Raw genomic sequence first — 14,775 nt, 5'->3', positions numbered from 1 at the left:
TACAGAGTTTTAAAATTTTCTAAATGTTTAGATTTTTTTCTTTAGAATGGAGTAATCTACTTAGCTATTAGAAATGAGACTCTAGAAAAGATGATAGGATTTGGTCATCAAATTATAAAATAGCTGAAAAGTGGCTGTGGCCTTCCAACTAGACAGTGATGGAGAAAACCGCTCTAATTCTGACACTTTCCTTCCCCCCTTATCTTCAATAAGACATGCAGAATCTAGCTAGTATCTCACGTGGCAGCCAAGACATACTCACCAGTCTTCATCTTTATGTTAGTAGGGAGCAGGCGTGGTTAAGATTTTCATCCTCCCTTTGTGAAATAGCCCATCAAGCCTCAGCGAGAGATTTTCCAGGCCACACAGCCGGTGCCCCTGCTCTGGGGTCAGACGATGCTTCGGCAGCATATCGAGTGGTCTTTTAGTTCCCACTCAAGAGAGAAAAAAACAACTTCAGTTGTACTTGGGGACAGGTTTAGTTGTACTTGATCTTTTCTCTTTTAAGATGTATTTATTTATGCATACAAGAGCTGGGGTGCATGCCAGAGGTGCGGGGGACAAGGCGTGGCTGGGAGGGGGGAGAAGATTCACCAGAAACACAGTGTGGAGCAGAACAGGCAGATTTACCAAAATACACTGCTGAGGGGAGCAGCAGGTGAGACAGGAGAGGTCTGCTGCACCAGGTGGGTCACCTCCCTGGCTGGGAGTCAAAGTCGTGCTGAAGTCACTGCAAAACGCTTCTTAGTGCTGCACTTTAATCTGTTGCACCACAAAGGAGAACCCATGTACTTGACCTTTTTTATGGCAACATTAATTTGTGTGTGTGTGTGTGTGTGTGTGGTAAGCTATGAATAAAGATCAAAACCAGTTTTTTAAATGGCAACAAAAGTATTGACAACAGATGAAGACAGTCAGTCGAGGTGGGCTGTTCTTGGCTATTTGATCACTGTGGACCCAGCAATTGCCTGCTCCTCTCTCAAGGCCCAGAGATGATGTTGGAGATCGATAAAAACACATGGAATATAAGTGAAGGACTAAGTGTATTTTAAGCCATCTCACAACAGCTTTTGCTCATTTTAATCTTGCTGTTTTTTTTTTTTTTTTAAATCAGAAAGCAATAATGCTTGTCACGAGTGGAGCAATGCGAAGAACATCTCATGCAGCCTGGAGCACACATACCGTCTTCATGCGCATAAGGACAAGTGTGTGTTTGCTTGTGTTTGCCACAGGGAATCATTTTATATTCTTCACTATCATCACTATCATCTGCTTTTCCTTCTCTGACAATTTCTATGGTCTCTACCACACGTTCAGCTCAGGCATCAACCTGCTTTTCAGTCTAGTTTCTTTGCAAACACAGGCATTTTGGACAAAGTGTATTTGTTCAAGCTAAGCCTGTTTTCTTTCTCTTTGTCTCTCGCTAGTCCTTTCCTCGCCCTTTCTTCCCACCACGAGGCTCCCAGACTGTTTCAACAACTGGCATGCCTGCTTCTACTTCGGTCGGTCGGGCCCATCGGATCTGGGTGCATGTTCCCCCACAGCTTAATATCTTTGAAATTGTGCTATTTTAAAATTATATCCTTGAGGTATGGGGTATGCGCATTTATACATGTCAGGAGGGCCTTTTCCTCACCCTTCACAAAATGCAAGATCATATTTTACCTGCTTTCCTGTATTTTTCTTTCTCTTTCACTTTGTGGAAGTCCCTTTGAGAAAAGTGATATAATTCTAATCTTTTAAAATGTGTATTATAATATATCCAATACTCCTCTAGTGATGAGTTTCTTTTTCCTAGTTTTTTTTTTTTTTGCCAAAAACAAAACAAAACAAAACAAAAAAAACTGCAATAAACATTCTCATCTATAGGTCCATGTACTGCTGCTGCTTTATTTTCTTGGGATAGATTCCAAGGAGTGGTATTTCTGGTTTGAAGAACGTTATGTATTTTTTATTTTAGTAGTGTTACCAGATTACTCCATATAACGATAGTAGCAATCCATTCCACTTTTGTTTCTTCATTGCTGCCTAACAAACCACCTCAAATCTCAGTAGCTAAACACAACTCTAATCAATTAAGTCATGAATTCGAAATATGAAGGGAATTCAGTGGGGGGTGACGTTTCCTTCCCTCCATGTGTCTGGACCCACAGCTGAGGCAATCTGCATGCTAGGGACTCACAATTCAGGGTCCAGCAGAGACCTTTCCCCACAAGGATTCATAGTGCTAGATGACTTACCAGACGGCAGAGTCAGGGCTCAGGGCAGGCAGAGGTTTTATAACTAGCATCAGAATCTTTGTGTCAAGAAAGTCGCCACTGACCAGCTCACGGTCCAGGGGAGAGGCACATGGACCACAGACCTCCACGAGGAACAGGTTGCCACATCCTGAGTCTCCTCACCTGGGGCTTAGTCTTCAAAGATCTGTCAACATGTCAGGTAAAAACTGAAAATTGTTGATCTCTGTCATGTACAGGTAAAGATGTGCATCTTCTTTCGATTATTGGTCAGGTGAGCACCCCACTTATAAAATGTCCCACTACTGAATTTGCTTGTCTGGAGTTGCTTATTACCTTAATAATCATCAGTAGGGCCTTCTTGTCCATGAGAAGTGCCGCTTTTCACCTACTCACAGGTATTGCAAATATTTTTTCTAGATATTTAAAAAAATTCACTTTTGTGATATATTTTGCTAATAAATAAAACTGTGTGTGTGTGTGTGTGTGTGTGTGTGGAGATACATATGTCTGCCTATTCTTCAATGGCTTTAAATTTCTGTGTTAATAAGGAAATTAATCAAGTTAGACATATTCAAAATTTCCCTTTCATATTTTTATTTATCTGTTTAATTATTTTAACTGCCATCTGAACATTATAGTCTCTTTGGGTCTAAAGTTGGGTAAATAGAGGGTTGTGTGAGAGTGAAGGTGTCGTCGGAAAACAAAGCAAGAAAGAGAGTGTTTCACTCATTTGACATCTATTCTGCACTTACATGAATCTGGGTCTTTGTAGTCGCTGGAGCTGAGACGAAGCTCCACGTTTCTATAGTTTATTGCTTTGGTCTGAATGTGAAACTTTATCTGTGGAGGTTCTAACACCTGATGTGAAAGTGTTAGGAAGTAGGCTTTGGGGGTGGTGAGGGGGTCTTGCACCAGCATCCCAGTCAGGACAATGAAATAAATTTCATTTTTCTAAAGTCGCCCTATGTGGGCCTCCCTGGTGGCACAAGGGGTTAAGTCTCAGCCCTATAAAGTTATTCATAGCCACTGCAGCATGAGTTTAATCCTCAGGGAGCTACCCAAATGGCTCAGGGAGCTACCCACATGGCTCAGCAGACCTCTCCTGTCTTGTCTGCTGCTCCCCTCAGCAGTGTGTTGTAGTAGATCCACCTGTTCTGCTCCCCACTCTGTCTCTGGGGAATCTTTTCACCTCTACAGACCTCTGGCCTACACCCCAGCTTTTGTATGCATAAAAAGTAAAATTAAAAAAAAAAAGTCTGCGCCCTCCCTGGTGGCACAATGGGTTAAACAACACTAAAATCTAAAGCCACTTCCGCATGAGTTCGATCCCAGCCTGCCCCGGAGGTGACCCACATGGCGCGGCAGACCTCTCCTGACCCGCCTGCTGCTCCCCTCAGCAGTGTGCATCATCAGTCAGCCTTTTCTGCTCCCCACTCTTATCTCCAGTGAAGCTTCCCACTGCCCCCACACTTCTGGCCTGGCCCCCAGTTCTGTATGCATAAATAAATAAATAAAAATCTTAAAAAAATAAAATTTCCCCATGTAGGGTATTTTGTGATTGCGTCCCAGATAAACTAACATACTTACTTGCTTTCCAGCAGGAGAAAGGAAGACACCTGAAGCCAAGTGAACATAGTATTTTCAGGGCCGAGAAAGAAGGCCACTAGTGAGTGAGGAGTGAAGAGACAACTGAGGCAGGGACAGACCTTGGAGGGTCTTGCAGGCCTCAGGAAGGAATCTGGCTTTTGTATGTGCTATGGGTCCCTATTCAGTGCCTCAGTCATGGAGTAAGTATAGTTTGATTTGCATTTTTAAAAAATACATTGATTGCATAGGGGAATCCGGCTGTAGGTAGGTGATGGTGGCATGGGGAGACCATTGAGAATTTTACAGCCTTGGAGAAGGGCAGCTCCAAAGGAGGAGAGAAGCCGATGGGTCTGGGGAGAGTGTGGAACCAGAAGTGACAGCACTGGCTCACGGCTTGGAGACGCAGCGGGCTGTAAGGCAGGTGCCTGGAGAGCCTCGGCGGTGCCATTTATTGAGGAAGAAAGGACTGATGGAGGACTGGACAAGGGAAGCAGATATTCTGGGGTTTCTATTTTTTACATTATTATCGACTTACAGAACATAAAATTAACCACGATTTCTTGTGATTTTTCAAAAATAAATCAACGATTTAGTAACTTACTGCATCGGCAATGCTGGGGAGCCACCTCCTCCCAGTTCTGAGACATGAAACCTCAGCTTTGACATGTCTGCTTTGTGATGTCCAGACGCAGAGGCCACAGGCACCTCTGCTGTTCACAGGGAGATCTGGAGTCGTGGTATGTCCAGCCCTGACCACCTGGGATTCCTTAGTGGGTGAGTGTGTGCAGAGAAGAGTGGGGAGACAGGAAACAGTTTTCCTGATGGGAACCACCTAAACACACAATTGAAAACCATTTTAAAATGATTGAAAAAGCGGGGGGTTACTGTGGGGATCTTCCCGCTGAGAATTCCCGAGTGGGGTTCACCATGGGGAACCTTGGGTTTCTGGGGCTAGTCCTGTTCCCAGTGCCTTTGAGTGACTGCAGCTGCATACCCTTGTGCATTTTGTGGGTGCAGATCATGCTGGTCATGAGACTTTAGGGACTGCTCTGTCCTAGGGTGCTCTGCTGTGCATGTGGGGGTAAATTAACCACGAGGTCTGTGAACTATGACAACAGCCTAATATCATGTAGTTCAGATTGGGTGAATTCAAAGGCTAAATTTAGGGCTTGGGCTTCCTCTCTTATTTGTTAATGAGTATAAGGGAGCCAACCTTTATTCTCCCTCTCACAATGATGCTATTATAAATCATGCCTCAACTTAATAGATCAGTTGCTCATAAATGCTCAGCATTTATGCTTAGACAACGTCGGAAATTTCACTCATTGTAGTGGTCCTACTGGAAGTCACCCAGGGAAGCCCTGGGCTCTCCAGTCTGTCTGAGGCCAGAGCCCTGCAGTCAGGAGGCTTAATCCGTCTGCTCTGATCTCAGCCTCCTCCCTGCTCTCCCCCCCAGGGAGCACTCTGACTTTGAACTCAGAGTCCTAACAGGACCCCCAGTCTTGCCTGGGTGACTGCAGCCCTAATGGCTTATATGGACCTGCTTCAATTTCACGTTCCAAATGAATTGACATGGTTTGAAATATATGTATGTTTAGCTTCCTCTGCACAATTACCTCTTCAGTGCCTCTTCCTTCATGCTTCCATGGGTCTATTATTCATCCTCCTACCTCTGTCCAGTCAGCAGCCCCAGCACCCCACCCCCAACTTCCAAGCTCATTTCAGATTATCCCAGTGACATTAAAAAACATTCTTTCTCCTGTGTGACCAGTTCTTTATTTCTATGCTGCTTTTAAGCAAATATCTCTTTACATTGCCATGTTCCGGATGGAGAAAAAAGCAAACTCACCTTCTTGCATGGGCCAGTTTCTCTTCAATATCCTCACAGAAGGCTCCACTATTTCACAAAAGAGAGATCATCAAATGGACGAGGAGGTTTGAGGTATAAGGAAAGAGACTGAGAAACTCGCCCAGGGTTGCACAGAGGGTCGGGACAGAATTTAAATTAAAACACATCATCCGTGTGGTTCTAAAACTCCTTCGGCCCTTCCCTCAGACACACTGCCTCCTGAACATTTTTACTTTAACAAATTGGATTTTAAGTATCCGAAATATCGATATGTTCAAATTCTGTGGACAGTCCTCCAAAAGACGCGGTGAGGGGTTTCAAACTGCGAGTAGTGGACCCCTCAGCAAGTACCTTGGTAGAATCCAGAATCCTCCACATGGAGAGACACTCAGTCACATTAGCCCTGAGGAGCCAGAGGCAGCACCACACAGCCAGTGCTGGCCGGCCAGGAGATGGGCTCTCTGAGCGCCTGGAGTGGAGGGAACCGGGCCCTGGTCTGCCTCCCTGAGACACTGTGGGGTGTTCGGGGGGCACTTAGCCATCCTCCAAGCTCTCCCCTCCCCCATCACCTTGCTGCAGCCTGGTGACAGAGTGCAACGCCAGGAGCTCGCGGTAGGCTCACTTCTGCTTAGGGCTGACGGGCAAAGCATCCGCTGCCGGAGCCCCGGTGGATTGTTTAGGCTTCAGTCTTCTCAGGAACCAGGTGCAAGGGCCTGGCGGGGTGAGGTGGGGGTGGGGTGCTGGGTGGCGGGCAGGCAGCCGAACCTCCCAGACTCCCGTGAATCTTTATGCTTGCTCTGGGCCCCTGGTCTGGCCTCTTCTGCAGTCACAAGCCCACCCTCTCGCCTCCGCCTCCGCTGCGTTTAGCCCCGCCCAGGCTCAGGTGTGCGCGTGGGCGTGCATGCGCCGCCGTCACCAGGTGTCCACCATCAGGCTCGCGTGCCGCACGCCCACACTCCCACCCACGGTCTGCATTCCCATGACCAGGCTGCAGGCGACAGCCAGAGGCCGGTGGCCCAAAAGCCTGACTAGGCCATTTACCCCAACAGAGCCAGGCCTCCATCACCACCAGAGCCCACACTTGCTCCTTCATCTTCCTATGGGAGCCACGCCCCTCCCCCAGGCTCACGTAGCTTCACGCTCCGCTCCTCCAAGCCCCCACCAGCTCGCTGTCATTAGCAAGTGACACTGCTGTGCCGCAGCCTGGAGTCCTCTGCCCTCGCTACGGCCCTCCTGCGCACTGGTGACGCTTCTCAATGCCCTTCTACACGCCCCTCTGCCTCGACAGGTGTGTGCAGGTCTCGGCAGTCACCTCCCTTCCTTTCCTCCACCTCCGGGCTTTGCTTCCAAACCCCCCGCCCCCCACCCTGCATCTTCCTCTTCACCACCACCAACAGCACAGCCAGGACAGACCTTTCTGCGACCCCACAGGCTCCTCCCCATGACTTAACGAAGTGACTGAAGCTGACGGTGCTCAGAGCCGCCACATTTTACTTCTCTTGAGCCTCCCAGCCCCCACCAAGCTGCCCTCTGTTAGGGTCTCCTAACCCGCTCTCCTCAAGGTCACCCAGTCCTCAGGCTCACCACAGCCTTCAGTGAACTTCCTTGGCTTCCAAAATGCTGCACTGTCCAGCTGTTCTTCCTTCTCCGGGTTCCCCTCCTTCTCCTCTAGGAGAGTCTAAAGAGGCTGTGATGAGGCTGTGTCCCTCTGAGCCCGGGGCCTCAGAACATCTGGCTGCACATTTTTTTTTTAAGATTTATTTATACTTACAGAAGTGGGGTGCAGGCCAGAGGTGTGGTGGGCGAGAGGATTCCCAGAGACAGAGTGGGGAGCAGAACAGGCCAATCGCCGAAGTACACTGCTGAGGGGAGCAGCTGGCTGGTCAGGAGAGGTCTGCTGTGCTCTGTGGGTCAGCTCCCTGGTTGGGATCGAACTCATGCTGCGGTGCTTCTGAGCGCTTCCTAATGCACTGCTTTAACCCACTGGGCCGCCAGGGAGAGCCCTGGCTGCACAACTCTTCATCCAACCTAGGAGGTCACCAGAAGGGCCCATTAGCTAAGACAATAAGAAAAGAGACCTCACCTGTGAACTTGCCAAGTCCTGATTCTATTTAAGTGACATATCAGAGAAGGCAAGAACTTTCCTTTTTTTAATCAAATGAGAGAATTAAACATTTAAAGACTATTAGACCCATGAGGCCCACATGTTAATTCAACTATTTCATCTGACAAATAAATCGAGACGGGAAGAGCAGTTTGCTGGGGTCACTTCTCAGTGTCTGACTATGTTGATCTCCGTCACTGCCGACTATGTTGATCTCCGTCACTGCTCTTCTCTCGCAGCTATCACCAGAGGCACTGGGGTCCCTGTCCCCAAATGAGGACAGCGAAGCACACGCCGCCAGTGCCGTCCCAAACGCAGGCATCCTTTCCCAAATCCGAAGTCCAAGGGCCTGTTCCAGTCCTGGTTTCATTGTTACCACCTCTCAGGAGAGCTGAATTCACTCAGTAAATAAATTGTTTGTGCTCTTGGCCCCATCCTGGCTGTGAGAAAACAGCACAGGCAACTCCTCTCCAGGGTCCGGCTGGAAAAGGCTGCGGACAGGCTGAGGCTTGGCAACCGCCCAGATGGCCCTGACTGTGATGGGTCGGAGGGAACCAGATAGGGCACCCTAACAGGGTGACTTGTTATGAGGAAGGGGGTGGGCAACGGGGTGAGGTTGTTCAGGAACCTCTCGTTCAGACATGGAAACAGAAAATGTCTTTTTGAGGAGCTGGCATTCAACTGAATCTTGAAACGTGAGAGTCAGTCATGTGAACGGGCAGAAAGCACGTTGTCGGGCGGGAACCGCGAGTCCTCGAGCTAGAATGGAAATAAGCTCAGCCTGGCTGAAGCGCAGGGGGACTGGGACCAGGAGAGGCCCTGGGCTCTGGGGATTTGGGATTTTGTGCTAAGAAACTCTAATCTTGGCTTTGCTGTTAACCAGCTCTGTGTCTCTGAGGCTATTACAGTGGATTTGTTTGAGATTTTTAACATTATTCTGAGGTAGAAGCGAGGAATCCTTTGTTTACATGACGGTATTATGATTTTTTTAAATTTAATTTTTTTAAAAAAGATTTACTTATTTATGCTTACATAACTGGGGTACAAGCCAGAGGAGTGGTGGGTGAAAGGACTCACCAGAGACAGAGTGGGGAGCAGAACAGGCAGATTGACAAAGTACACTGCTGAGGGGAGCAGTGGGCAGGTCAGGAAAGGTCTGCCACGCCTTGTGGGTCAGCTCCCTGGCGGGGGATCCAACTCGGGCTGCAGTGGCTTCCGAGAGCTTCATGATGTGGTGCTTTAACCTGTTGCACCACCAGGGAGGGCCCTAATTTAATTTTTTTTACACAGTGGTTCCTTCCTGCATAGTGATTTTTGTTTCTCTTGTATCCGTTGTAATACTATCCAAACTGTGGTGCAAAAGTTTAGTTTTATGTCCATTATAGTCATAAATAAAGCAATCTTGATATGAACATAAAGGAAGACTCTGAAGAGATCTTGTTGCTGGCCCTCCCTGGTGGCACAACGGATTAAAGCACAGTACTATGAAGCTATCTGAAGTCACTCACCACTAGTTCGATCCCCAGCCAGGAAGATGACTCACATAGCCCAGCAGACCTCTCCTGTCTTCCCTGTTGCTCCCCTCAGCAGTGTATTTTAGTAGACCACAATATTTTAATTTTAAAAGAGTTTTGGAGCTCATTGTATAGACACCATTTCTTAAAAAGTGTTTTTTTTTTTTTTTTTTTTTTTTGTTTGACCAAACAGAGCTTAGTTTTGAATATCAAGTTCTGGCCTGGATGGGAAGCACACCAAGGGGTGTGCTCCCAGGACACCCAGGGGAGCACTCCCTTGTCAGAGGAGATGGCCACATACCTAGCTGGGCTGAGGAGGGCCCAGGAGACCCTGAGCTTTCAGAGCTTGGCTTTATGGAGGGTGGAGGGACGATGGAATTCCCTGAAGAGTTTGAGGATCTAAAAATAGGGAGAATAGCAGTTTCATTTGCTTTGAGATCCAGAGTTTTCCTCCCTCAGAAGCCATGTGGAGTTTGCATGATGACAGTGAGGAACAGCTGCTGAGTTTTGTCAGCTAGTTATTTCATGGAATCCTTAGGAAAGCTGGTAAAATTGTGCTGCTTTTATTTCTATTGAATATTTGAAGGAAGCAAATGTTTAAAAGGTTAAGTGATTTAAGGTCACACTGATTTTAAACAGCGAAAAAAATTTTTTTTTCTACTTTTGTCTAATAGTAGTGATGTCATTTTTGGAGTAGCTGGGTTCAGAGAGAGAGGTCCTTGGGGGTTCACTCTGGGAAAGCTTTCACCAGAGCTCCCCTTTCGGTGGCACATGGCCAGTTTCCCAGGTGAGTTACTCCATAACACAGACAGACATTAGTTATATCCAAAAGGGCACGTTTATTATTAAAAAAAAAGAGCAAAATAAAGGACATTTGCATAGACGCCAAGGGGCAGGAAGAGCTGCCCTGAAAGGGACAGGTTTGCTGAGAGAGGCCTGTAGGTTTGCAGGAGGGTGGCCTTGAGATACAGGCCATGGGCAAGCAGGGGCTGCTGCCCAGCTGAGGGAGAGAAAAGCTGCACTTGAGTAAGCACAGGAGGGCAGGACGGATGCCCAGAGGACAGGGCAGAAACAGCCCTGATATTGCCCGGTCTCCTCTGGAGGGGCTCACTCTGTCTTGGAGTGTTTTGTTTGTTGTTGACTTTGAATATTTATGTAGAATTTGTAAGGGGTCAGAGATTCCACTGTGGGGTCTGCACACTCCCTATAACCTGCTTGGGTCTTGTGCTCTGTGATCTAGGGAATGGAGCCTAATGGTCTTAGTTCCTATAGCTGGGTCAAAGGTGCTAATCCCCCTTCTCCCACCCTGGCTGGCTCCTGGCTCTGTGTGATCCAGGTTTCTGGTCTTGTGGTACCACCTTTCCAGTTTTTTAATCCTTGTCCTCCATTGATGGCATAGCATTTATGAACAATTTTTGACAGCCCCTTTGAACAGTTATGAAAAATGGTGTGCTCTACTACTGGTCTTCTCTGGGCCAGTGGTCATGTGGGTGGTGGGAAGAAGCAGGGTTCACCCTATAGGAGAGATTTGGAAATTTGTAGGGGTTTTGTTTGGTTCTTTTAGTGTGTATTTGTACAAGTTGACATCTCTGGGTTACCAGGATATTTAACAAATTTATAGGGTACATATTATCATTCAATGATAGCAAGCATCCAAAATAACTGACATAAGGAGGACTGGCCCTGGGCATTATCCTACTGGACCAGCAGTGTCAGCTTCCCCAGGGTATCTCCTGCACTAGCTTCCTTCAGTCAGGCACTGGAGGTCTGGAGCAGAAACCCTGAGGGTGAGCTCAGCAATGTGTATAAGCAAGTTTCCAGGAGAATCTGTCCCACGGTTGATAACCACTGCTTAGACTAATGCCATCTATAGCTTGTCAAGCAGCATAAGGGGTTATGCTTTCTGAAATGCCTTCTATACCCATACTGTTACAGGGCAACCCAACTGGGTTGCCTGACTGTGGGTCCTCGCCAGTGTGTGCTTAAGATTCAACTACAGACACACAGAAAAAGTCAATAATGGGTTTATTTACAAGGGAAAAGGGAAATGAATAACTCAGGGAAAGAGATAATTAATGTGTCCTACCATTTCTGCTGACGTGGAACCCTAAAAACACTTTGAAAGCTGGTGAAAAGCTAAGAGAGAAGCTGAGAGCCAGGAGGCCAAGAGACCCCTGGTGCCCACTTGTCGGGTTTATATCCAAACCTGGCTGCTTAGCTCTACCCGCAGGTCCCAGCTTGCTTCTCTTTGGTGTCGATGGGGTTTGTATTTCCAGAGTCTGGGGTGGGGGTGGAGTCCACCAAACCTGTATCTGCAGAGTTCGTTCAGGACAGCCTTTCCCCCTTATATATAATACTAAAGGTCTTGAAAGTGAACTAGTCATGTGGCTAAACCCCTGGACCTGGGTCTGCAAATTTTTCTAGTACAGTGTTTCCCTTTCCTCAGTACAGGTCTGTCTTTCTCCATGTGCTAAACTGTTTCTACTTCAGGGATTTTGAGTGTGTGGAGATTGTAACAAGGAATATGGAATAATTACTTACCGCAATTATTTATAAAGCCACCAACATTTAGAAGGGGCTTCACAAACATAAACTATGGTGCTCCTTTCCTCCTGGACAGAGAAGTGTGCTTGGTTAACCAAGCACTGCAGAAGAGTTGAGAGATCAGGGCCAGGCAGCACTGGGGACAGGAGCAGTATGGGAAGGTCAGTTAGAAAGACTAAAGGGGAGAGCTGGTGAGGAAGGAAAGGGGAAGAGAGTGAGAGGGGAACTACCGGGAAGAGGCAGAGAGGCAGCCTGTGTGAGCAGCACACACACTCCTTTTTACACAGCAACATTGCTGCTTACCTCAGGATCTGTACAACAGCCGTGCATGGGTCTTCCATGTATGACAGAAATTTGCAAAAAAAGTTAAGGACTTGAGGTTGATATTGTGAAAACGTCCTCAGACTTTTCTTTGCAATACCAATAAATTCTGAAACTTAAAAATTAAGTGTACTTTAATTTGTTTGAAAGGAATGATTAAAAATAACTATGGGCTTGAGATTTTGCTTTGTAAAATAGGGTAAAATTATAACACATGTCTAAAACTAGAGGGCAGGAGATTTTCATTGTGAGTGAATACTCAGATGTTAATGTTCAGTAAAATTTGCAGTCTACAGTGACTTAGAGAAGTTTTTCCTTCCTCAAAATATCACATTTGTACACACACTGGACAAAGTAAGACATAGTAATGATACTGTCTGTAAAGGGAGAAAATCAGAATCTTCCTATAGACTATGAATAGATACAATGACAAATATATTTATTTCTACCTAAAATGATGGATGGCACTGTACAGTTTATACAGGAAACACCCTAAGCAAGCTTACTTCAAAACCAATAAGAAGAGATATAATAAAAGGCAATCTTTCATTTTTTTTAAGATTTAAAAATTTTATCACTAGTATTTCCTGGAAGAATAAGAAAATTTCTTTTGGTAACAACAGATCACTTTGCCAAATAAACTGCATCACTCCTAACAATTTAAGAACATGTCGTTTCCTTATCCAAGACTTTTATAATTTCCTCGCTAAAATGTATCACTCCTGACAATGATCCACTGCCTCTTTCGTGCCTGTGGCAGCGTCCTGTGAGCGCTTCTTGGTAAAGGTTCAGACAGTAAGTGAGACGTGAGTGCCTCCGCGTGGACGATACGATTATAGACGCAAAGCCAAATACACCTACTGATTTAGTAGAGAATAACCATTCTTTATTTTGAAATGCAGTGAAAACAATAATGCACAAGGAGCTTGGTCTCCTATGAGTTAGATTATTTTAGATCCATTAACGTGCTGTTCAGTTTTGGCACCAGCAGCTGGGCATTGATACAATGTTAACTAGCAAAATGCCAGTTAGAGAAATTACCTGGATCTCCTTACTGCAAGTATGTTCCTCAGAGCAGTAGCGTCAGTTTTCCCTGGAGATTGTTTGAATAGACCCGGGGACAACTTCCCCAGTGTCCGGACTGGGAGTCTGCTTTTTGACAAGCGCCATGGGACTCCATACCCTGCAGGCTGAGGCCCCGCCACAGCCCTGCCTCGCCCAGCCCGCTTCTGCACCCCAACCCCATGCAGGACCAGCTGACTGCAGCAAAAAAGCCAGGAGAGTTAAAACATAATTGGTCTTACTTGAATCACCGTCTTAACTTGGACTTTCCCTCTGCCAGTATACAAATCTATTTGCTTAAACTAATGGGTTAATTCCACATTAGTGAAAATTCTGAGAAAAAAATTAAAACAAATTTTCCAGAAAAAAGGGCTTGTTTAGTTCCAGGAGAAATTAGAGTATTTTATTTTGCCCAATCAGAGCCCTTCAGCATAAAGAGACATTCATATACATATATATGAACATTATCCAGAAACATTAATTTATAATACATTTTTAAAATACCAGCTTAACGGTATTTATTTACAAAAATATTTCATTACCTAATTTTAAACCTTTTGCTGTGATGACAGTTTGTAAAGTACAGAATGCAAAATAACTACAAAGTTTAACACATTTTCAGTGTTTGCAATAGTGCTTTTTGTTTTGTTTTTGATTTAATGAAACAGTACACAGATTTTTTTTAACCATATTTAAAATGCATATTCCAGTAATTACTGGTGAGTTACTGGACTGAGCAAGATTTTCAAAAATGTGCAGCAACTGAAAACTATCTGCATCTACAGTTTAAGGTATACACAAGCTGAAGTTCTACACCAAGCATGCTTGCTCCCAGGGTGGACAATGTTAGAACAATGTAATCTTGCTCTTTTGCATATTGTTCCTGGTGATGCATTTACAATGAAACCATAGTATAACTAAAAAGCAAAATGAATTCTAACTACCATGTTAACACGCCTAAAGAATCAAAGAATCACAGTACCATTTATTTACAAAAAAAAAAAAAAAAATTAAAACATGATTTACCCTCTTTGCATTGCTTTACATGGTTGTCTGTTTTCAAATTCCTTACATTGTATTCTGTTGAAGTTTAAACACACACACACACACACACATACACACAAACCTAGCAAAAAACATAAAAAAGTAAATAAATGATTCCACTGCCATTAGCCTATAGCCACTTTAATGCCTGAGCCAAATAACCTATAATGAGTTAATACTGATTTACTTATATCTCATACACCATGACATTTTAAACCATGAGCCTCACTGCAAAACACTGGCAAGACCGACATTCATGACTTTTCTGATGTAAAGAGTAAAACAAAAGAAGCACTTACATGCAGCTCTGGACTACTGCAATCACCCTGTCAATGAATTGTGCCTAATAATTTAAGAGTGACAAGGTAACTGAAAAAAAGGAATGTTATAATTCTGATAATTGGGAAGTCACTAAGACCAATTTAGCTGAGAAAGGTAGAATAAAGTTTTTCCTCTAATTTTTGTTGTTGTTGTTGTATAACTATCTATATTCTGTTCACAGAACATTTA

This window comes from Condylura cristata, unplaced genomic scaffold (assembly GCF_000260355.1).
Source record: "Condylura cristata isolate star-nosed mole 26May11 unplaced genomic scaffold, ConCri1.0 scaffold00001, whole genome shotgun sequence".
NCBI lineage: Eukaryota > Metazoa > Chordata > Mammalia > Eulipotyphla > Talpidae > Condylura > Condylura cristata.
Note: the sequence above shows the minus strand (reverse complement) of the source record.